Consider the following 24,125-nt stretch of genomic DNA (forward strand, 5'->3'; position numbering starts at 1 on the left):
TAGGTTTGATTTTTTTCTTAAAAATTAAAATATCTGGGGTAAATTACCTGATATAGAAATCCATTCCACATGTCATTCGTAGCAGCTTAAATAAAAGCAATTTTAAGAATGTTTTGTACACGTAATTTCGACCATGATTAAAACATAGTAAAAAACCGTTACTCTCAATTCGTCGACCATGATTTTTTTTTTTTAAGTTTGCCAGCATTTTCAAATCATATAAAATTAAGAATAGAGAAGAAAAAAAAATGTGTGCGTGTGAGTTTGTGTTTAAAATTTTTAAATGAAATTGCTTGCAACCGTTAAGCATTTGAAAGGTTCCATGCAGCAGTTCTACCTTAGTTTATTTTGCTTTTGTGGTTGTTGTTTATTTATATTTATAACCTTGCTCTCCTACATCATTGTAGCTGGTATTTATTCTATATAATTGTAGCTTTAGTCTAATGGTCTGGTTATGGCAACTTAACGTAACTTACGGCTCTCTCGTAAAAATTTTGTTAAATGGGTGTTACTTATAATTGAACTGCCGAAACTTAACGTAACTTAATGCCACGTTGAAATCTGTTTCATTTTGATTATATAAGTTCTACGTTCCGTTAAGTTAAGTTAAGTTAAGTTGTCATAATCAGGCTTTAATTCTCAGTCGTTTATGTCGTAATCACCTAACCTAACCTAAGCCCATAAATTTGTTTAATAATTTAAAACGAAGTGAAATGGTTCCAAAAATTACGAAATAATGCGGAAACCCTAGAAAGTTCCGAAAACCCGCGCAAGAGTCCCGATAGATCCCAAAAATATAAAACGAAAAAATAAAAAAAGTCTCGAAAAAATGCAAAAAGCTCTGAAAATCGCCCCGTAAAGTAAAACACGAAGAATCATGAAAATATCCAGAAAATCTGGAAAAATCTAGGGTAGTTTTGTACAATTGCGAAAAGCGAAAATTAACTTTCTGAACAATTAGTATTTAGAAAGTTACTTAATATTTTTGATTACCCTCAAATACTTAAGTGCTTAAGTATTTAGCGTTAGTGCTTTAGAAATTTCGTGAAACTAGGCTTACTCTTAGTTACTTTGAGCAATCAATTCGAACACAGCACTTTATTAAAAAAAAAACCACAGACTTCCACATAAATTGGACTGCTAATTTGGTTGAAGTTTCTGAAAAAAGCCTTAGTTTCAGAATTTTCAAAACTCATATTTTTCGGGCATCCAAAAAATTTATTGCGAGTCCAAGATCAGGTTCTCTAAATTTCAAAATTTTTAATTTTTATAATTTCATAATTAAATCGCGAATTATTCAAATGAAAAATATCTATTTTATTAGATAGACATAGTATGTACATTTAAAATCTCTTTGAAATAATTTTAATGAAATACATACGTACACCCAACAAGCCAAAAATTAAAATATATTTCCTTCATTGCAATTCAAAATGCATAATGCATAATGGTCTTCCTAACAACTATGTACTATTCCAGTTACGTTGCATGTTTTTGTATTTATTAACTGAATTTCATCCGCACATAAACTGACTGCAATTAATTTTCAATTTCCTCTTCAATCGAATTAAACTGTATTCTTTCGCCATTAAAAAGTCATCAATTGTGTTGGTGTACCACATGCAAGTGCTGTGTTTTCTTCACTGCTCGATGCCGTAAGAAGGCAATCAGTGGCGTGTGCCTGCAATGTTGTCTACCAGTCCACTACTACCACAACGACAACGACAACGACGACGAATTGCTGCAATTCAAATAAAACTGTAGACACTCAACAGCCAACAGCCCTGTAGGGAAACCCCGAACTGGTGAACCAAATTTCTAGTTCTATATTCGATTTTTATCGTCAAAAATGGACCAGTACGATAGTAACTACTATGTGGTACTATTAAAATACCTATAAGCTATATCTAAATCTATCTATATCTAAAATGACGAATTTAGAACTGGTTAGAAACTATAGAAAAAGGAATGCAGCGGGTGGCTTGTTTACTTTAAATAGATTTTTACTTGGCGGGGTTTTCGTTCAAATACGCTTTCAGTCTGTACCTCGTAGATGCTCTTTCATAGTTTGGAAATGCAAAACTAAAATTTGTGTTAATATTTGAACATTTTTGGACCTTCTGGAATGCAACACCAGCAACAGCAAGCACCTCTGCAAATTCAGCTACAGCCATAGGTATGTAAACGTGTTTTAAAATGCCCAATTTAATTTACATTCTTTCAAAAAAATTTGATTTCAGATTGAAAACACATTTCTTTGCATATAATTAAAAATCGCTACCATGGTAAAACCAAAAAGACTGTTTGATAACTGATACGGAACCATAAAAAACGAGGTGCAAAGCGACCAAGATCCCAGACTGGTTTTGAACCATAGAAAAGGTAATGCAGCGGGGAACTATGTCGCCGTGTTAAGTTCGCCAGTTGTTTGCAGGCAAAAGAGATCTATCGCGAACTAGTAGTGGGTCTAAATGTACTAGAAACACACCAGTTCAGAACTAGAGGTTTTCCCCCATAGTGAGGCATTAGCAGACAGTGAGAGTGTATGTGTTTGTGTTCGTCTTGGCAGTGAGCATCTGATGCAACTTGGTGGTGAGCCAGCTAAACAAAGCGAAATCATAAAGTGCAGCCGCTTTGAAACGGAAGCGGAAGTAAGCTGAATTTTGAGAATTCATTGCAAATAAAAGAAAAAAATCGAAAAAATGCCATTCCAGCTTAAAAGTTTCAATTGGCAACATCCTACATTTGCTAAACAGGTAAGTGAATAAAGTATTTAAAGTGGCGACATCCGTTGTTGTGTTTGTTGCTTGTTAGGCGGAAGTAGTTGCTCTGTGAAAATTGATTGCAATCATCAAATGGATAGAACATACTGTAAATAGAAAGTGCGTCTTAGTTAAGTATTCGAACGCTGACAGTTTATAAATTATTCGTGAGAAAAATATGCGAGACTTAAGTGCATCCTTCAAAAAAGAATTTTCACTAATGGCATGCGGTTTGACAAGTCTAACGATGCTGTTGTATATCTAAGGATAGAGCCAAATTTTAGTATATCCATTAGTTGTGTTTCTCTTTGGATTAGAGCGCGTTTTTTACTTTTGGTCCACAAATGAAGATATGTATGTATGTATGTATGTCTGTATGTATTTTTAATCTTTTACAGTCTTCGAACGTCTATCGCTAGTAGAAAAGGCATCTTCCCTAATTTCATTGCGTATCTTAGGCACACCACTTTTGCAATGCTTAATAGAACCCATTTAATTCTCCTTAACGTCTCTAAGCTCTGCATAAAAAAACTTGAAAAATATGTCGACACGTAGTCAGTACCATGCCAAGCTATCGAACTCTTTCCTAATAATAACCACATCTTTTAAACAGATTTTTTGCTCTCCTGAAGAGTGCCCATTTTTACATCCAATAGTTTGACATGGTAGCGACGGTGTACACTAGCCGACAAATTATTATTATATTCACTATTATTTTCATGAACAATTTTTCGCATTAATTACACTGGATCACAAATTTTAGTTTGGTATTTGTTATCCAGACGCCACTATCCAATTTCTATGTAGATTTGCAAATTTGTTCGGTGATTCCGAAAATCGAGTTAATATCAACAAAATGCAAAACCGCGTATATGAGGTTGCATAAACTATTTTGTAGAGAGTAAAAACACTCATATTTCAAAATGGTCCCCTTTTTTATAAAGCAATCGCATTTCTGGCTGGTATATTTCAGGACGAATGGATAAGGATTGAGCCAAGAGCTTGTGTGAGCAAATCCAATTTTTGGCAGCAAATGTCAGTTACGCGGTTTAGCAGAATGACGATACGCGGTTTTGTACATTAAACGACGATAGGTACATCAATTTCCGATAGGACTGATAGTTGCTGGCAAAATAATTAATCGTTCCAGTTTTTTTTATTTTTTAATGAAAAAAAAACAAACTTTAACAGAAGAAAATTTTAAAAACTAACAGGTTTTGTGCTAAATTTTTGCATTTGTACTAAAGCCTGTTCTGTTACAAAAAAAAAACTAAGTTACTCATGTAGAAAATCGATGGATAAATAGGAACTAATGAGTGGTCAAATGAAAATGCGCAAAGATTTATTGTATGAAATATGAGCAGAAAAGCGTGTTATTTGGGTGTACGGGGCGGCGTATGAGTAATTTTACGTTGATTCTTGAGAATGGGTTTTTCGTATTTAGCATCAAATGCGAAATTTCCAACAACATTACGACGCTTCATGAATCGCCCTAATACAGTGGTGGAAAAGTAAACAGACGCCACATTTCAGCAAGTTTGGCCCATTTTATCTTATCATATTTTTTTTTGTATGGAAAGAAATTCGTAATACAGTCAGAAAAAACTATCAAAATCAACGCACTTTTTTAGCAAGTTAAAACTTGCACTTTATTATACAAGAATTTAATGGCCTATAAGTACGATGACCATTCGAACCGATTTTGGTGGGACAGTACAGATTTTGAGAAAATTATATCACCGAATATTTTTTAAAACGCGGGACGTTTAAGTGTCCAGTGACGAGGCAGCATTTTCGTTGTCACAAAGAACATATGTAGGTAATTGGGCAGCCAAAAACAGCCAGCATCCTTATTCTGCATGATCTTTGGTTATGTTTTATTCTATCATACTGATACTCTCGCTATATTGCAGTCTAACATTCTTCCTTTAATTTTCTTTACGCCTTTTATAATTTGTTGTTAAGTTTGTTGTTTATTTAATGAAACGATGCTGACTTGAATTTTTGGAAATTATAAAAAATAGTACTAATTTCCTTAAAAAATGCACGGATGTGAAATTAGTTATAAATCTTTTTCGTTAATTTTCATTTATAATGAATGTCCACAAATCAAAATTTGCGAAAATTCAGCGAATTTGAAAAAAAGGCCATCAAAATTTCAAACTTTCTTGAGTACGCAGTTTTGTAGACCATTCAATTTCGTATGATAAAGTGGAAATTTCAAAATAACCGTTAACTTTATAAGCTGTATCGCAACATCCTCGACAAAAAAATTCTACAAAAATAAAAACTTCTAAAATATCCTATTCAAAAGTTAACATTATGATGACCATGTTTTGAAATTCGTTGAATTTTTGAGAATTCTGGCTGTGGAATGGAATGGAAAACATTTTGAATATCTTGAAAAAACTAAACAACGGATACTTCTGTGGGTAACTCTATATACATATTTTTTGTGTACATGTTTTCGACAATTTTTTAAGTTTATTTCCCTTTGTTTTGTTTCAAATAGAGCTTTATTAAAAAACTTGATGTCTTTTTATTCCAACGACAAAACTGGATGTTCGAATTTGATGCTCTAGAAATGTCCTGATTTTTTTCCACAGAAATCTGGTCACCGCAGCTATAAAACTACATGCTAAGAAGAAAAAAATGCTAATAAAAAGTTGAAAATTTAGATGCAGACTTGCAGAATTTTTATAATTTTTGCACAAGCTTTTAAATATCAATTTATATTGTTTTTGTTAGATAATGAGCTACTTTTGTATAAAGGAATAATAAATATTAAGCAAACCAAAGGAAAATATTCAAAATTTTTTAAAATTTTGCGTTTTCATTTATTTTGTTACCATTGTATATTAGAAGATATTTTGCAAACTGCTTACATTCTGGAATATTTCCTAGGAAGTTCCAAATCTTTTTTTTTTATTTACAACGATGCACTTATGAAAAATAGTTTGATGGCATACAGGTTCTCGTTTTTAATTTCTAGAAGCTAAGCACCTTGTAAAAATATATATTTATGGATCTGTTGACGCAAACACGAAAGCAATTTAAATGAAAAATTATTTACTTTTTTTTAACGAAATTTATTATGATGAAACCGCTAGAAATAAAGGGACATTTTACTTAAATTGCTTACTTAATTTCATCTCCATTGCTATGGATGCTATGTTGCCCACCTGAAGGGCTACACGAATATCTCTAATACAACTTCCAAATAAAATCGCTGCCAAATATCATTTATTTCCAAGCGCTCTCTATTTTTCGACTGGGTAATTATATAACAAGAAAAACAAAAATGCAATAATAAAGTGATTCTCTTGTTTTCCGTGGCGGGCGATACATATCTACATATTTATGCAACTTTAGTTAGATATAAATTGATTTCAATTTGTGTTAGAAAAGCAAGATGTATTTTCGTTATCTGCACAAGAAAAATTATATTCAACATTGTAACATTGGAGATATTGAAAGTGTGTACATATGTATGTGCTCTATCCTTTCTTAGGCACAGAGCAACAACGTCCCTCTTGTGCATGCAGATTTACGTACTTAATTTGGATTGTTTCCAAAGTTTAAAATTTATAATTCAAACTGTTGTCTGCATATGTTTTTACTTTTCTGTAATACAATATTTTATGCATTATGTTATTTGTATTCATCGTCTGAGCCTCTGCAGTCTTGATTATAATTAAGCTCTAATTAAGGAAAGGAGCTGTGCATAAAAAAAAAAAATCTAAGCATCCACGTGCAAATACATATCTACAGTTGTAGAGTGTATGGGCAAATCTAAAAAACAGGTACACTTTCAAAACACGAAGTTAAATATTTTAATTTGTGTGCACACCTATGTTTAATATATGATTCTATTAGTAATCTCTTAATAAATCGATAAATCGATAAATATAAATTTAATTCATTATCATCAAGTGCTTAAAAAGTTAGACAAGTGATAAACATTTAGATCGCTAAAATAGAAAACAAAATAATTAGCTGGGCTTAAATTACGCTGTGCAAGTTGTAAATTTTGAGCAAAGACTTTGAGAGTTGAACTAACTCAGTTGGGATATTCTAAATTCAATGACATTCCCCGTTTTACCAGATTGGCTCCGGTTTTCGAGATAACTGTACTTGAAAATTTGATTAAAATTTAACTATTCTATAAATAACTCTCTCAGTTTTGAAGTTATTTAACTAAAATTTTGTACATAACTTTTTTTTAATAGTACCTTAATTATTCCTTAAAATTGTCGAAATAGGTTCACTTTAACATACAGCTCCAATACAACTGATTACTCATATATACATATATGTGTTTTTGCGCTGTAACTCTAACTTCGTATCTGAATAATAAATTTTATGCGTGCTATATGTTAAAGTGAACCTAAAACTAAATTTTTATCTGCTTAATGGGATGAGTTAAATAACAACATATAAAACAACATGTCTGAACAATTAGTTGAATGGGAGCTAGTTGTTATAGTGAACCGAATTCGGTGATTTTAAGCGATAGCAAAGCTTATATTAAAATAAAATCGTGTGCAAAATGTTAGAAAAATATCTTCAAAACTGATGGAGTTTTTTTTACAATATAGTTAAAATTCAAGCCAAGATTCAAGTACCGCTATCTTGAAAAGTGGACGCCATTGAATTTAGAAGGCTGCAATTAAGTAAGAGCAGCTATCAGAACTTTTGTTGGAAAAAGGTTAATTTGATACCACGCTCTAAATATTCTGAGTACAAGAAGGAGCATCATTAAAATAAGTAAATCAGAGATTTTAAACACGTCTAGAGACACATTTTTTGATGCATTTCAAAGGTGTATGTAATGTTATAGGGACTAGTGGTTACGAAAAGCTTTAGATCGCTTCGACGTATTTTTTAAAAATGTGCCTTCAATTAATCTTGTTTTTGGGGTAAAAATTACGTTCTAGGTCTCAGAATATTTTATCTTTAAAAGTTGGATTATTTTGAAAGCACATCTCTTGCTAAGGTATCAAAGCACACTTTAGCTACCAACTACATATGAAGTGAACATATAAGTACAAATTGCACACAAAACTTCAAACCAGTATATGGTGTGTTTCAAAAGTTATGCCGTAATTAATTTTACACCTATTAAAAATTAAATAAAAAATTCACTTGGTTTTAATATTTTTTGATTTGAAATATTTTTTAGGCTTCCATATATGAATTATATCCAAAAGCCACCAGCTTGATATAGTTTTCAACAATGAAAATAAAGCTAAATAACACAAAGGTTACCTGTTTTTTTAGATTTGCCCATAAGTACCTATACACATTTAAAGATAAGGGAAAACCACAACAAATAAGGTATTTCAGTAACTAAAGTAAAATTAAAAGAATCTTTATTTAGTTTTGGTAGGATTTTAGCTACAGCGAACCACAAGTGAGCACTTAAAATTGACCATCAAAAGAAAATGACCAAAAAGGGAACAGAATTATGGGTAAAGGCAAAACGATTTAAAGCAAAGCGAGAGCCACTAGTGAAAGGTGTATATGTATGTATAATTTATACTGGAGTACTGATAAATATTTGCTGAGCTTTGTTATAATAAAAGTAACCTTTTTTGTACCGCTCGTCTATAAAATACACCAAACAAAGTAAAATTGGGGGCATAAAATGGGCGCCTATATATATAACGTTGTTTAAAGTACAAAAGCGCGTATCAAGAAAATGCAAAATCTCGTATGTAAGGTTGCCAAGATTCTGCAGGTGAGAGTAAAGCTATTCCCATTTCAAAACTGTTCTCTCTTATATCCCTAATTATTTGTTCTTTTTATGTTTATGAATCAATATTTTAATATAAATGAATAAGGGCATCAACCCGGTGCTTTCGGTGATCTAATATCTTGTTTTTGGCACAAATGGCAGTTACGATGTTTTGTAGAACGACGATAACGGGTTTTCTACTTTAAACGAAGATATGTATATTAATATGTGTATACATATATGTATATTTATGTATGTATCAATGTAAATATACATTCATAGGTTTATACATATGTATCTACATTTGGCTATAAATTAAAATTTGAATTTTCTTAATTCACTGAATTTATGCCAGCGCAGCAGAAGCCAATTTAAGGATTATGCTTCGATCACATGGCTTAATGCCCCGGAAAATTTTGAGTAAATACGCAGACATAAATATGTACGTATGTAGATATACACAAAAATCATGTGCCTTCATAAAAATACCACACCGATTCAGTGACATCTTTCGATTCTCTGCCTCCTACAATTTCACAGTAAACCCAAGAACTAAATTGCTATTGTAATATTAGGGTTGGTAAATTTTTTCTTTTAAGTACAAAAATTAACACTAGGTAAGAGTGGATTTTATACCTTTCATGAGCATGAAATGGTATTATAACTTTGGTCCGATGTTTGAAAGTACCAGAATAAGAAAAGATAGACCCATAAAAATGTATATTTAAATGATCAGAACGTCGAGCTGAGTCGATTTAGCCATGTTCGTCTGTCCGTCTGTCTGTCTGTCTCTCTGTCCGTTTGTATGCAATCTAATCTCCCAGTTTTCGAGATATCTGGATGAAATTTGATAGGTGGGTATATTTTGATAACGTATTAAACATTTGTGGAAACCGGAAGAATCGGACTAATCTAAAGATCAGATAGAGGTTACTGCAATTTGAATTTCAGCTATTTATATAAAAAAAACGCTGATAGGCGATTTTGCAGAATAATGAAAATTGCAGTTCTTTAGATGTAAATATAATGTTAAACTAAGCTTTTAACACCGAAATCATTAGTGTGCAAACTCGTTGCCTTCTATTCCGACGTGCCCAGGTAGCCACATAATTCTGATGGTGTTTTTGTGTCGAAATAGTATTTCACTTGATTTCGAAATTATAAGAGAATCATTAGCATTGTTAAGGAGGGATTCGATGGCTGATTTACTGTCCGTGTGTATGAGGAAATTTTCTTCGTTTTTAGAGGCGAAACGTACAGCTTCAAGCAATTGCAAATGCCGAGCAGTACGTTGGAGAAGCACCGAGAGTTTTTACTTTAGTAGGAATCGGAGTAGGTATGATGTCCAAATCTTTGATGTAGCTGATTATAAGAAATAAAGCTGTTTGCTTGCTTCACCGGTTTTTTTGTTGAAAGTAGGATTCGACGTGAGGGAATTAAGTCTCATTTCAGCAGTGAGCCAAATTTTGCGGATGAGCATCATTGTGTTTTAGTTTACCCTATGGTTATGGTTCTTCTGACTGCTGCATGGTAAGCTGTGTCTAGCAATTTAAGATGCTTTTTGCACAATGTCCGTAAATAACTAGTCTAAAGTAAATTTTTCATAATCTAAAAGCCCTAATTACATTTACCAGTGTAGTTATAGGAACTTAAAATATTGGGATGATAAAAACTTTATAATATTTAGTCTAGCAGGTAAGTTAAATTTTAACTTAATGCAGTGCTGCTTAAAAATAAGTTTATTTTCAAAAATTATTCCCAATATTTTCAATGTGGTGATCCTCCTGAGACACCATTAAAGAGAGGAGCAATTTTTGAATAACAGTTATTGACCCGAACAGCGAACTTCCGGCTGCAAAGGAAAGACTTAACAACATTGTAGATCCTCTCACCATTTTTCAGCGTAATACTTTAGATATGCAGGGGAGGAGGGAAATGGGTCTGTAGTTAGCAATTAATGAATTGTTTCTATTTACATGGTTTTGAAAAAGGAATAATAATAGCAGTTTTCCGCTCTTGGTGGCCCTTAAGATAAAATGGAGTAATAGGGTTTAATGACTATATGTTTGACGGGATATGGAGATTTTTTTGTTGTATCAAATTTGGTCTCGGTTGGAAAAATACATATATCGCATAGCAGGGCAAAACTAGTTTGACCAAAGATCGGATTTTACCGGTAAAATATACATACATACATACATACATAGGCACATGTAAAATACCTGCGAGGAAATATGTCAATAAAAACAATTTTCCAGCAAAATTGTGTAGATAGAGCATTTTTCTCTCATAGCAAAATGTTATTGCAGAAAGTGGAATTTTTAAAGTGTAAATATAAAAATATTAAAGCTTTATTTTAAGTTGGACATTATTGCCATGGCTGAAAGATTAATCGGAGCTCACGTTACCATCAAAAACTCATTTTCATCAAAATTGCAGATAGAGGGTATTGAACATTAGCCCTCGATATGTAAATATATGTACATATATGAGAATGTGCCTCCAAACTTTTTCTGATACAAGCTAATGTACACATGTACATAAATGTTTGCGTATACAAGCGGCCCAAAAAATACAGTTTCTCTAAGATAGATGTCGAAGGTAAGCTATCAGTTAGGTACAAAAATATGTACATACGTGCATACATATTTTGGCAAGGGAATAAGTAAAATTCACCCGCAACCGAAGTGCGGCTCATTTAACTGGATATTTTTATGCTCGACAAGCAAGAAGGAAAGAAAATTAGCTTTAAATGTATATAGCGTGTACGTGCGCTGTATATTTGTAAACAAACTGGCACGAAACCTCTCAATTTGAGTATGGCTTATAGAAAAGAGATAATCAATAAATTCGCCCACAGCAAAATCGATATCGATAAATTAAGAGCGCCACTGCTGCTCCCTGGATAGCACACTCTACCATGACAGGCACTCAAGCGGTGTTCAAACAAAAAAAAAAGGTACTCGTCGCACGGAGTTCGCTGATGAATGCTTTAATTTGCAATAACCTTGATTTATTCGAATATACACAATACTGTCGGAGGGACAGTCTGCGGCAACCTTGTAGGTAGGCGGTGGCGTATACGCAACTTGGGTTAGATAAATAACTGCAGTGCCACGCCCCGCCGCGCCTATGAAGGCTCAACTTGATTGCCATTCTACGCACGCAAGAATTAAAAGCATAGCAGAAGAAAAAGCACAAAAAAGAGGATTTAAGAATTTTTTTTAAATCTTAGAAATGGTATGTATGCGTGTATATTAAGTATACATACTCATATACATTCTATACTATAAATTTGCATGGATTTACTGTCTGAGATATTGCGCGGTATGACAACGAAAAATATCACTAATTAAGTGGCCATTCTAATGATTGAATTTTCTCGTCCACTCACTTTTTCACTCGATAATGTTGTCATTTTGCATTAATACACACTCGAGGCTAATGCGATAATTATATTGACACACACAAATGCGCTACCAACACAATTAAATTGTAAATATTGCAAGGGCACAATGTGTGGTGGAGTTCGAAGGTTGTGTTAAAAAAAGGAACAGCTAGCTTATCGATTTTGTGGTCGGAATTTATGGTTATTAAGTTCAGTTAATTATGTTGCGTTACGGGGCAACTGAGTGAGTCATCTACCCACATTGAAGCCTACATATGCAAAGCATTTTTAAATATGGGCGGTGCGATATTGAAATGGAGCAAATTAAGTCTTTTGTGGGGTGTTAACGCAATTTGTTTTCCAAAGGTCTATGTATGCCATTAACTGTGGATTGTAAAATCATTCAAATAATTCTACCGAATATTGGCTGAATGCGAGCGAGGGCTGGGTTGTATTGATTTTCATGGCCCCGTTCGGTTCCGGCTAATTGGCGTATGCTTGTGTAAGAGAATAGGTCCATTTGGATCAAATCACGTAATAGTGGTGCACCTTTCATGTTGCCTCTGCGATAGATAACCATAACCTCAAATAGAATGACGATTATGACGCCGTCCTGCTGAAATCACAAGCCATCCATATTCTTATCGTTCAATTTTGCCAAACTTAAATCTGTTTCCATCGTTTTGTAGGGCATCTTTTTAACGGCGATGGTCTCGCATACCTGTATCCTATAGACGTATTCGCGAATAATTCGACGTAGAAATCGGGCCTGAGACTAAAAGTAACAGAAAAGCGGACATTACTTTCATATGGACATAGTAATTTACGCGAATTGACCGGAAAATCAGATTATCTCAGTTAGCAAAATTAGGAAAAAGGTATTCTTCTGATGCTTTGAAGCGATAGGCCTTCCATGCTCGATTCCTTAATCTGTTTTGTTTTGTATGGAAGGGCCAGAGTTTTAAGGTCAATAAAGAATGCATTTGTAAGTAAGCTCGATCTCACTATGATTTCAGCAGTTACGGTCCGACCTTACTCCTAAAATCAAAAACGATGATATTTCTTTTCCAAACTTCTTTGCAAGTTTTAGCGACATTTTTAAATACTTAGTGGTTAAATGTTTACTTTTTTCAGTGGAAGAAATGTTTGTTCTTTACTCGTTGGCGACATCGACGAATGGTATTAAGACATTGACCTACACAAAACAATCCTAGTGTCTTCGAATGAAACTTTGACGCAATATATTGTTCGTGCATCACATTCATAGTCAATGGTGCTGTCATACTGAAAATCAGCGCGATATAATTGAGCAATCACGTCACTTATCACCTTACGGTGTAGATCGCGTTCCTGGCTCAGTCGTTCAGTAGCTGCGTGTCGTTTTCATTCTTTCATCCATTTCATTATTTCTTAGTTCGACCTGCACGAATGGCCAATGTTCGATAATCTTATCCATGGCATAAGGTTACCGAACACTAAAAGTGGAACATCAAAAAATTCCCTTTACTATATTCGTAGCAATCAAGCGATTTTGCTTTTTTTTATTAAAATTCCATAATTTTTTTTCACAAAAAAATAACTTCGTCCTATCCATCAACTGTAAATGGTACCGCAAAGAATTTACAAAACACAGCAAGAAAAAAATAACTCAAAGTGGCCCGCCGAATCCCGAGTTATGCGCCGGCTGGCGTAAGCAACTTTGGTATCTACACAAAAATATTTATTTTTTATAAAAATTAAGGGGTATATGCATTATAAATAAACAGGTTGAAAACAAGTAATTAAAGAAAATTCATTTACGCTTTAAATTACAGCTACTTATGCGCTACTTCCCCTTTTCAGCCTGCTTCCAAGAAACATGCCAGTAGTGTAAAATTTTAGAAGGCAGCTACTTATAAAACATTTAACAATTGAATCATGGCTCTTCTGCCTCAGCTTTCATTTGAAATGGAAAATTTATTAGAAATAATAAAAAAGCAGTGCAAATTTAACTTCGCCAAATACGCACCTAAATGTGTACTGCGATTTTTTTATAGCTAACTTCTGGTGCCTTGAAAACACACAGAGAAGGCCTTACTGGAAGAGTTCTGCTTTGAAATGCTTATTTAGAAGAGCTTCTCATTTTCCTAATGGAATTCCTATCACAAAGCCAGATTTCAAAAGAACTACAATGCTTACAGGTTTTTAGCTGGCGGGTCTAAAATGGATGAAGGAATGTGGGTTGCAACATTTTGTTCATAGCTCGGGTTTGAACAGCCATATGAGCTCTCGGACTACAGTAACGTTTTCTGGCCGAGATCTATGATGCAACTAAAGCAGCTGAGTCGGCAGCAGTACTAGCAACTCATAAATTAGCCAGATGAATTGCTAATTATTTACTGGATGCCAGAATAAAAGTTGAAGATTGAAGGCAATCAATGAGCCGGCTGATATGCTAGTCAGCCAAAGCAGGGGCAAACTTACCAATTGGAAGCACGCCAAACACTTAGCCATCTCTTAACTATTCAAAGACACAATTAGACGAGACAATGCCATCAAAATAAATGATGACAGGCAAAACTTGCTTCGCCCTTACAGTGCAAAAACCACCAAACACATATATGCTATCACTTGCTGAATTACAAAATACTAGCTGGGGTGTTCTACGAGACACTATCGCACCCCAAATTTTTGCGTTCGACAATAGAACTGACATAGACGAAGGTAACACCAAAGGAACACTAGCGCTTCAGATAAACTTCTTACGTATATTGAAATCCGAAGAAGAGAATTTGAAAATGGCAAACAATTAATGACAGTGTTATGATCTGACGAATGATCTGGAATAGAACATGTATTTTAAAATACAAATAAAAAGAAACGTATTTTGTATTTTAAATACTTGCCCCGGTTAGGGCCCTCACGACGTTAGATATATCCTCTCCTCTAGGAAAGTAAACCCTTCGTGACCGCGTCCGGTGCCATTTAGGTCAAGTCTGCCTAGAAATTCGACAAGTCGTACTTTGACTCCATCTTTCTTCAGCTTGCTTGTAAACAAATTAAAATTTTCCACTCCTGTCTGCTTGGAATTCTGGAACCGATATCGAATCACAGCATTCTGTGCTCTTCGGAATGAAGAAAAATTCATTTAATATACAGGAGTGTCCCTGGGCTACAGGTTTCCATTGGGATACCTCTCTTAAGCGAAGAGCAGCTAGCGCTGTCATCTGCTTTCCTACCAAATTCAGTTCATAGCATCGTTTAGTGTGGTTCTGAGCGCTCCGCTTATGCCGATCATACTGGACGTTTACACCTTGGTTCACGTAACAGCTTGATAAAAAAATTAAAAAATAAATTCGGCTGTAACCGACTGATCTTTATGTTGACGGTCGAAGCAACATGCCCTGGTTGATTCGACCGTTGCCTCATTTACAAATTCGTGTTGCCGCAACCGACGTCCGAATATCAAAATATTTTGATATTTTCTGTTGGTTTCCGTGTCGGTTGCCTCGTGTGTATCGTTGTGTATTGAGTTGATTGGCTTAGTTCATTGAAAACAGTTGAGCTAAAAAGTTGTTTTGGAAAAAAGCAAAATGTTCTTCCGTATCTTCATTTTATAACAGATCACACATTACTGAGGTTGCCACAATGCTTGCCTCAAGGTTTGCGTCGTGTGTATTGAACAAGAAATAATGGTTGCCTCAACACGTTGCTTCAACGGTTGCCCCGTATGCAGTCAGCATTACCGTTGAGCTTATGACGTTTTTTTTTTCTACAAAAAATGTTGCCATTTCACTGCCCACTTCTTAGTATTTGTGCGTAGAGGGCACTGAGAAGGCAACATTTTTCGGTAGAAAAGAAAACGCCATAAATTTCATTTTGACGCTTTTCTGTTAAAATCTAATATATTTATGAATCACTCACTAGGGCAGTAGGCGTAGTAGCAACGCTGAACATTTTCAAAAGTCTACATTCCTGGAAAAAATGCACTACGTACGTCAAATATTTTATTGAAATTTTTAATAGGATGCATGCATACATGTGTACATCATATTTTCCCCATTTGAATACTAACACGATATAGCTAGCGGTCATCGGAACAACATTTTTGGGGTAATAAAATTGTTACCGTTGTAGCTGAAATTGCAAGTGCAGCAATTATGCCTACGAGCGTCGGAACGATTCTCTGTGGAATAGCGACACATAAAATAATTATTGTTATGACAGTGCCACTAAAACAAGGTCATGAAAAAACATGTTTATATGCAAATATTTATGTATGTACTCCATATTCATATAAAAGTAGAGGTATACATACATACATGCTAAAACAAAAATTCTACAAATTGCCTATGGTATTCAAATCTATAATTAACTGCATGAATATTACCCCTGTTTCCGTGGTGGTGCATCGGTAGCCTTGCGGTGTAATTGGAGTTCATAGTAATATTCAAAATATGCATTCTGGGCTAAGCAAAATCCCAGGTATCCTTTGAAAAGTGAGAAATTTTATTAAAATAATACATACACGGGCGGTCAGAACTGGATTAATTGTGTTCTGTTTTTAATACCTGCAATGTTTTTCATGCAAAATTTTTTTTAGTTAATTTTTTATTAAAATATGCCTTAGCCAAAACAATATACATAAATCAAGTTTTCAGACTTTGTACAGAATTTACAAAACATCAAAAAATTTTGAGATTTTTATGATTCCCATTGATTTTTAATATTTTTTTTTCTGTCGGTTTTTAAAGTTTTTTCATTTAATTTGAAAGTTTGTGAGTGAGAGTGTGAGTATGTTTGGGCTCTTGCGCGCTACACAGATTATCGTATTTCGATAAAATTTGGAACACAGGTATGTGATAACCTGGATATATGTATGTAGTATATTTTTTAAAGAGAGTTGTCACGTTTCATAAAAGTTAAGATATATTAAATCATCTGTTAAATAAAATATTACAACAAAGTGATTCACACGATTTGTTTAAAGAAACTTTATTTCGAAAATATTTTTGGACCATGTTGCCACATGTTCAGAAATTCAAAATCAATTTAACGATTGTGGTCATAGATAATATTTTTTTGAATGACTTATGAGCTGGATGGAATGTTACTCAAACATCATGTACGAGTATGGGCATGTGCATGGCGTATGAGTAACATTTTCCGCGTTAAAGTTTGATTTTTTTTTCATTCACAATGCATAATTAAAATGAAAATATGTATTTTGCAAAAATTACCTGACCTCGAAAAAAACTGTATACAATTCCTTAATTAACAAACCAATTTTTTCTTTCATTTAGATTTTCGAAATTTTTACAGCCAATTTTTAGAAAGCAGTTTAAGTGAAAAATAATTTAATATATGAAAATTGACTGAAGATAAAAATCAGTTTCCTTTTAAATTGCTAGTGAAACCGAATATTATTTTATCAACATTTAATTTAATTTTCTTTTAATTTTTACATTTCTTTCTTTTAAAAGTAAAAATATTAATTTTTTTTTTGATTTCAATAATTTTTTTTGTTTTAATTTTTAGATTTTATTGTTTTGGTAAGACAGAAAAAATCTGAAATTTAAATAAAATAAACAAAAACTATATATTAAAAAATTAAATTAAAATAAAAAAATTTTGTAAAATAATTAGCCTCAAAATGATACTTGTAAATATTTATTTTTTTATTTGATTTCAAAGTGTAAGAAAAAGTTAGTGACACCGCAAAAAAGGGGCCGCAAATGGGGACATATTTAAATTTTTTATAAACTACCGATCATTAATCAAAAGCCCATTAGAGCTTACTTAGTTTATATTTGAACTTTTAAAACTGCGACCTTGACAAAAAAATATAAAAATTCTTCAAATTTCATAAACTTTTCGAACTCTTTTATGTGAATTTCTAAAACATTTCTGAGTGTGCAGTTTTAGATAAAACCGATGAGAGTTTGAAGACTTTAGAAAATTGTTTTGAAATTTTTGCCATGCAGTTTTATAGCCCATCAAATTTTAGTGCATTAAAGTGTAAGTTTGAAGTGGCTGTGAACTAACATTGATTTTTAATAATTTTTTTCTGAGGATGCTAGGCACTATCTTCTATATTAAGTGTACTCGAATGGTTTTTATATGGAATGCCTAGGGTTGTCAGCAAAAAAAAATCAGCATTAAAAATCAACGAAAGCCATTTGAAATTTGCACTTTTTGACCCTTAAGTTTAATGGACTATAATACTCCATATCTATAATTTTTCTATGTAAAGATAAAAAAAACAAGTTTCATTTTGGTAGTTTTTTTAATATCTAAAATTCTTCATGTGATTTTCAGCCATATTTGATTGTGCAATATTTGTTAATTGAAACAAGGGGATATTCTTCGAAATTGCTACTTTCTTTGCACTTTGCACTTACAAATTTTATACAACCAAATAAAAATTCAAAAATTCTTCTCAACAGCTCGGTTGTAAATTTTATAGACTTTCATTGAAAAAATGTAGAAAGTTCTTTAAAAAATGAGGGCTGTTGAGGATTTTGAATGATACATTTTAGCTTAAAACCACTATGCGCCCTGCTGAGTCCGTGTTTTCATCATGCGGGTCATTGTTTGCATAAATTAAAGCAGAATTGCCTTTTAAATAAAAGTACTTATGTATGTGCCTATGTATACACACAGAAATAAGCTTTCACATACATATACACAGGTGCGATAAAATTTCACTAAAAATTACTTCGAAAGAAATAAAAAATGGTGAAAAACTTGTTACGTGCACAACTGGCCTACCATTCAATTGCTCGAATACCAATCAGTAGAAACAAAACACGTAAAAAATGTTACAATCATAGGCCAGCATATTTGCAATATAATACAAAAAATCATCATACTTTATTTTCCAGTAAGCGACAAAATTGACAAAGCCAACGCGAGTCAGGCCGCATCGAAATTAAACAAAAAAAAAAAAAAAAACTACATCAAGGATATGAATGAGGTAGCTCTACAGGCATGCAGTGCGCCACAATGAAAAGTATCGTGAAAAGCAACGAAATGGAAAAATGCTGGAAATAAAATGCACAGAAGCAATGTGTTAATTTCTTTACGTCTGTTTTTTGTCGGTGTTTGCTTCAATAATGACTATAACATCGCACATTCTGCCTTTCCGAATGAAAAAGCAGAACCAAATGCGAAAATAAAGCTATAAGTCTAATAAATTTAACACTACTCGCTGTTTTTGTCGCCTATAAAGTAATAGTGTGATACGAAATTTCGCTAAAGGAAACAATGAAAGGGAAGTGAAGGGAATGATAAACGAGTTAAAGGCAAAATATCGCACTTGTAGAATAAAGTAAGAAGCTTGTGCTCAAATCCGCTTTTTAACGAAAGGACGACGATAGAAGGCGAATACCGCGTTTTGAAATGTCTAAGTGAAGAACTGGTTTTGTCTCGAAATGGTCGAGTAGTTTACTTCAAAAGTCATTTTCCATAGTCAACTTTGTTAAATGTGAGTCTATATAGTGATATGAAATAAAAGGGAGATGTTCTACTTCTACTATGAAAAATGTATACATCAAAGGTGTGTACATATTTACATTTTAGTTACATCTACATAATTAGTTTAGTTATATCTATATAATTAAAACTAAAATGTTGTCGCATATTTGGTAAAATTTGAATTTTTAATTTTCCATTTAACTATCCCACTAACGGCCGTCGTGTGCAATAGAACTGAATAATTTTGTTTTCGGACTTGCTTTGGTATTTTGAAGCCAGATACCTATTTCTATTCGAAATACTGAAATTTGTTTGAAATTTTTCGAAAGCTTTTGTGAGCAAAAAATCAATTCGATTGACAGCTGTGATGCAGGCTGCAGGCCAATTTTATTTTAAAGACTTTATAGTAAGAAATATATAAATCGCAAGTTTACTATGTTTCCGCAGAAAAAAATATTAAATCTTTTTTTTATGCTGGCGTTCTCTTTATATTTTTGAAGACCGAATTAAGTTTGGTGGGGCTAAGTTAATCCTGGTATGAAATTTGAACGCCTATGATTTTTACTTTCTTTTTGTTATTTGGTGCTGTAACCGCCTAATCGATTTTGGCCGAGTTCAACAAAGCACGCCAGTAGTTTCTCTTCTGTAACAACTGGCGCCTTTTGAACTGTGTAGGTATCGAAAAGAAATATTAGTGTCGAAACCCGATACTAAGGCACATTTTGCTTCCAAATTTTTTCTGCACTATTCCTATTATAAATAGCCCTGGGCCTTATGGCGGCCCAAATCAAGGAACACTTGTACTTCCCGCCTTCATATTCATCTAAATTTTAATGTAAACCTGCCAACTAACGAAGCAACCAGCTCGGTGTTAAGACCCCAAAAGTTTTGCTTTAAAACACCATTTATTTATTTTCAGTTCTTATTAGTATCATTTATTATTCGGAGTCTAGGATTACCAGAGGATGATTAACTTATGACTTACAGATAAATTAATTTAACTTAGTGCGTACAAAAAACCCTCATAGCAAAAAGTACCAATATGAGTAGGTATCGATACTTTACGTACGATACTTTTCAGGTATCGATACTATACTTCCAAGTAAAAGTGTCGATACCTGCGTGATATCGTTTCATCCCTAAATATCAAGTGTAATTGTTTTTAAAATAAGGGTATTTTTTTTGACTGCGTTCTTACTAAGCTACTTTTGCTTAGTGGATTTCACCCTAACAAATAAACAGGAATGTTTTTTTAAATCATTTTTTTAAGTTTTTTTTTGGCGATTTTTATCCTACAGCGTACGTCCAGTAAGTCAAGGTCAGAAAATTTGTTTTCATCCGGGGGACGTTCTGAAGCGGTAGAGTTTAGAATTATGAGAATAATCGTTTATATAGTATTCATAGCAATTCATAGCTTCGCGGTGTCAAATACGAGTTATTCACACATAGCTAATTTCTGGTTGAATTTTCTGGGTTTATTTGTTTATTCTACTGCCTACATTTCTTAGTTGTCAGTTTTGGCGTGTCAATGCATTTCTTGAAATATTAAATAAACTCACGCACTTTGTTCAACACGCAAGTCATCCCATTTTATGTGGGCAGTAAAAGGGCGTGCTTCAACTCATAATGTCACGCGTAGCAATGACAAGCCCCACGAGCATATCATATCTCAGCTAGTAAATCTGTTAAAACAGCGTTTTATTTAGAGAATGCAGCGATGACAATCCGCGCGCCTGTAATGCCTTCTCTCAACCATGCGTCACATTCTAAGCATTTGCTAGTATCTTTCAATTTGCCCTTACTAACCGTCAGTCGCGGATATCCGAAAATCTAATCCGACAAAGTGTTTATTTTGTACGCCATTTTTTCTTAGTGTTGGCTGTAAATATTGGGCTACCAAATACTAAGCTTGTAGCAATACTACTCTCTGTTTGCTACTAAACAACAATAACTTGCCACAAAGTTGGCACACAGACGCTTGTGTGTACAATGTACCTATATATTTTCGTCTGATTTTTACCGCAAACACTTGCGGTGCGCGCACAGCCACAATACACTTCCGGTGCTGCTAGCTTCGGCTGCGTGTCGCACCCTTCCGGCTGTGGCGTGAAGCCAGAATTGGCAAAACAAATGCAGTGGAACCACAAAAAAAAATATTTAGAATTCCAGCTGTGCGCTGCCTGACGCTCGTATGTATGTATGTATGTTAATAGTATCAGTAGCAGTCATGTAGATTTCGATTTACGGTGCTGGGTGTCGAAAGCGTCGTTAAAGCGAACGCTGGGTGCTGCTGGCAGTGGCAGTTATCCCCACCGATAAGCATCTTTGCCAAGTAAGCAACATTTTTATAGTCAATTTGCGTTTTACTACAATTTACACTAACTACGAGTATAAGAAAAAGAAAATGAAAACCTGGGAGAGAAAGCTAAAGAATATTTGACAAAAAAAAAAAATGAAAGCAAAGACCACACTGCCAAAGGGGGAATTGACATGCACTAAAATGATACCAGTTGTAAAAAAGCTAAGCAAAAATGCTGCCAAGTAACAAACGAGCAGCAATAGAATTGTTGCCGCACCAAGTTACCTAAAGCAATTGACTCTGAGCGAGAATCACCATTACCGAAAAAGGATTGCGACGCGATTAGGGCGTGTCTGTTGCCGCCTCAAAAGAAATATATATTCATGAAAAGTAATGCACATCATCTACGCAGGATTTCGATGTAAATTTGCACATACATCGCTATTTGCTGGTAAATCTTCAAACTTTGGTTTGTAATTGCAAATTGTGTTGTTTTATTTAATGCTGGTACTTGCCACTTGCCACTTTGGTATTACGCTAATAAAATACTGACAGAAAATAAGAATGAAATAAAACAGTACATCGCAAAAGCAATCTAACATCGGTTAGTAGATGATGAAGTAATAAAAAATAATATAAATCGCTCAATTGCCTAGGAAATTGACTTAGTACTGTCTCTGATCTCTGTGGTGTAAATGTGTTCTGCATAATGTTGAACCATTTACTATGTGAATAGATGCAGAGAAAGAAGCGATACAATTTTTAGCGCGTTTTAGGCATTTGCTTAAATAAATCTAAATGCACTAGGGCAATCCAGAAAAAAGGAAAAATCATCGTGTTGGAATTTTCCTGCTGCCACCCCTCAGAAATACAGAAGCCCACTTTTTCCTTTTGCTTATTAGGTTTTTTAGGTCCATTAGCACCTCTTGGTCGTCCAGGTCACTAATATTGTTTGGTGGAGTGAAATACTTTCTCTCAATGATTGTATAATTCATAGGAGCAAAAGTCAGAATTATATTTGCTTGTGAATTCGTTAGCGTATTAAAATTTACTAGGAGTGCCAGTTAGTGTCGAAATTCGAGAGTCCTTCAAGCTTTTTAAGACCCTTGCAGAGGTTTTCTAACTTAGCACGTCGCCCAACTTAATTAGTAGCGCGATACAATTCGATAAGCAGTGATAACTCGATAAACTTATATAACCTTGAAATTTCGATAACTCCATATATTTTGAAAATATCAAAAACATTGATTCGATAAATTGACAATTTTCAGCAAATTAAAAAGTATCGATAAGTTCAAAGAAAATTTTTATAGTTGGATAACTATCCGTAAATTTCGACAACTAATTTACCTTGCGTATCTAGAAGTTGTGTATAAAATGACAGGCTAGTTAATATAATGTTATAAACTTAAGCTTATATTTTATTTTTATGTATTTCTAACGCGTTTCGTTATAGTTACATTTATCTTATTTTTTTTTTAAATTTCCTTTATCCTGATATTTACCTTTATTATCTTTCATATACATACATCCGCTGTTAAGAAAAAATCTTTTTTCTATATTTTTTTGCGATGTTGCTTTGGCCAGGGTTTGAACCCAGGTGCTGCGGAGTGGAAGCGCGCACTGCTTACCACTACACCACAGCGGCCGACAAATATACCGATAATAATATTGAAAAATATAGCGATGCAAAATCTATAAACTTATCGATAACAATATCGATTACTGTAGCGATAACAATATCGATTATTATACCGATATCAGTAAAGATTATTATAACGATAACAATATTGATTATTATATCGACAACAATGTCGAATATTATATCGTTAACAATATACATCTTCATCCGCGCCTTTTTCTTCATATTTTGGCATACTCCCTTTCACCTTTACCTTGAAGTGTTTAAATTTACATTGCTCATTAGCACGTTTTTGTTAAAATAATACCATGTGCAAACATATAAGAAGCACTTGCAACCATATCCGTCCCAACCATTTTGGTGTGCACCATTTCCATGGAATTTGGCAATTTACTTCAATTCAATTAATTCCCTTCCCCTTTCAGTTGCAATAATTCTTATGTACTTCTCATTGTTTTCATTTTCCTCTTTTTCCTTAATTTTGCCTTCACTTTTTTTGTCTTAATCCTTATCATTTATTTCTTTATCATTTAATAATAATAATAGATTGGCGCTTACACATATGTTAGTGTTTGGCCGAGCTTCTTTATCATTTAGTTTAATTTTAAATACGATGTCAATTAAATGCGGAAATAATTCAAATTGAACATGTTGCAGCAAAATCTGTACACAAATACGGGTATGTTTAAACGACGGTTTTGGCCGTAATTTTCAACCAATTGTGAAACCATAAAAAACACTCCTCATCTACAAATATAATATATGTGTAACCCTTGATAACCAGGCAAGTGTGAACAACCTAACTATTAAATTTATTGTACTCCTCACTATCTTCTGCTTTA

This window comes from Rhagoletis pomonella, unplaced genomic scaffold, assembly GCF_013731165.1.
Source record: "Rhagoletis pomonella isolate Grant_MI unplaced genomic scaffold, Rhpom_1.0 Rhpom_scaffold_00004, whole genome shotgun sequence".
Lineage (NCBI taxonomy): Eukaryota > Metazoa > Arthropoda > Insecta > Diptera > Tephritidae > Rhagoletis > Rhagoletis pomonella.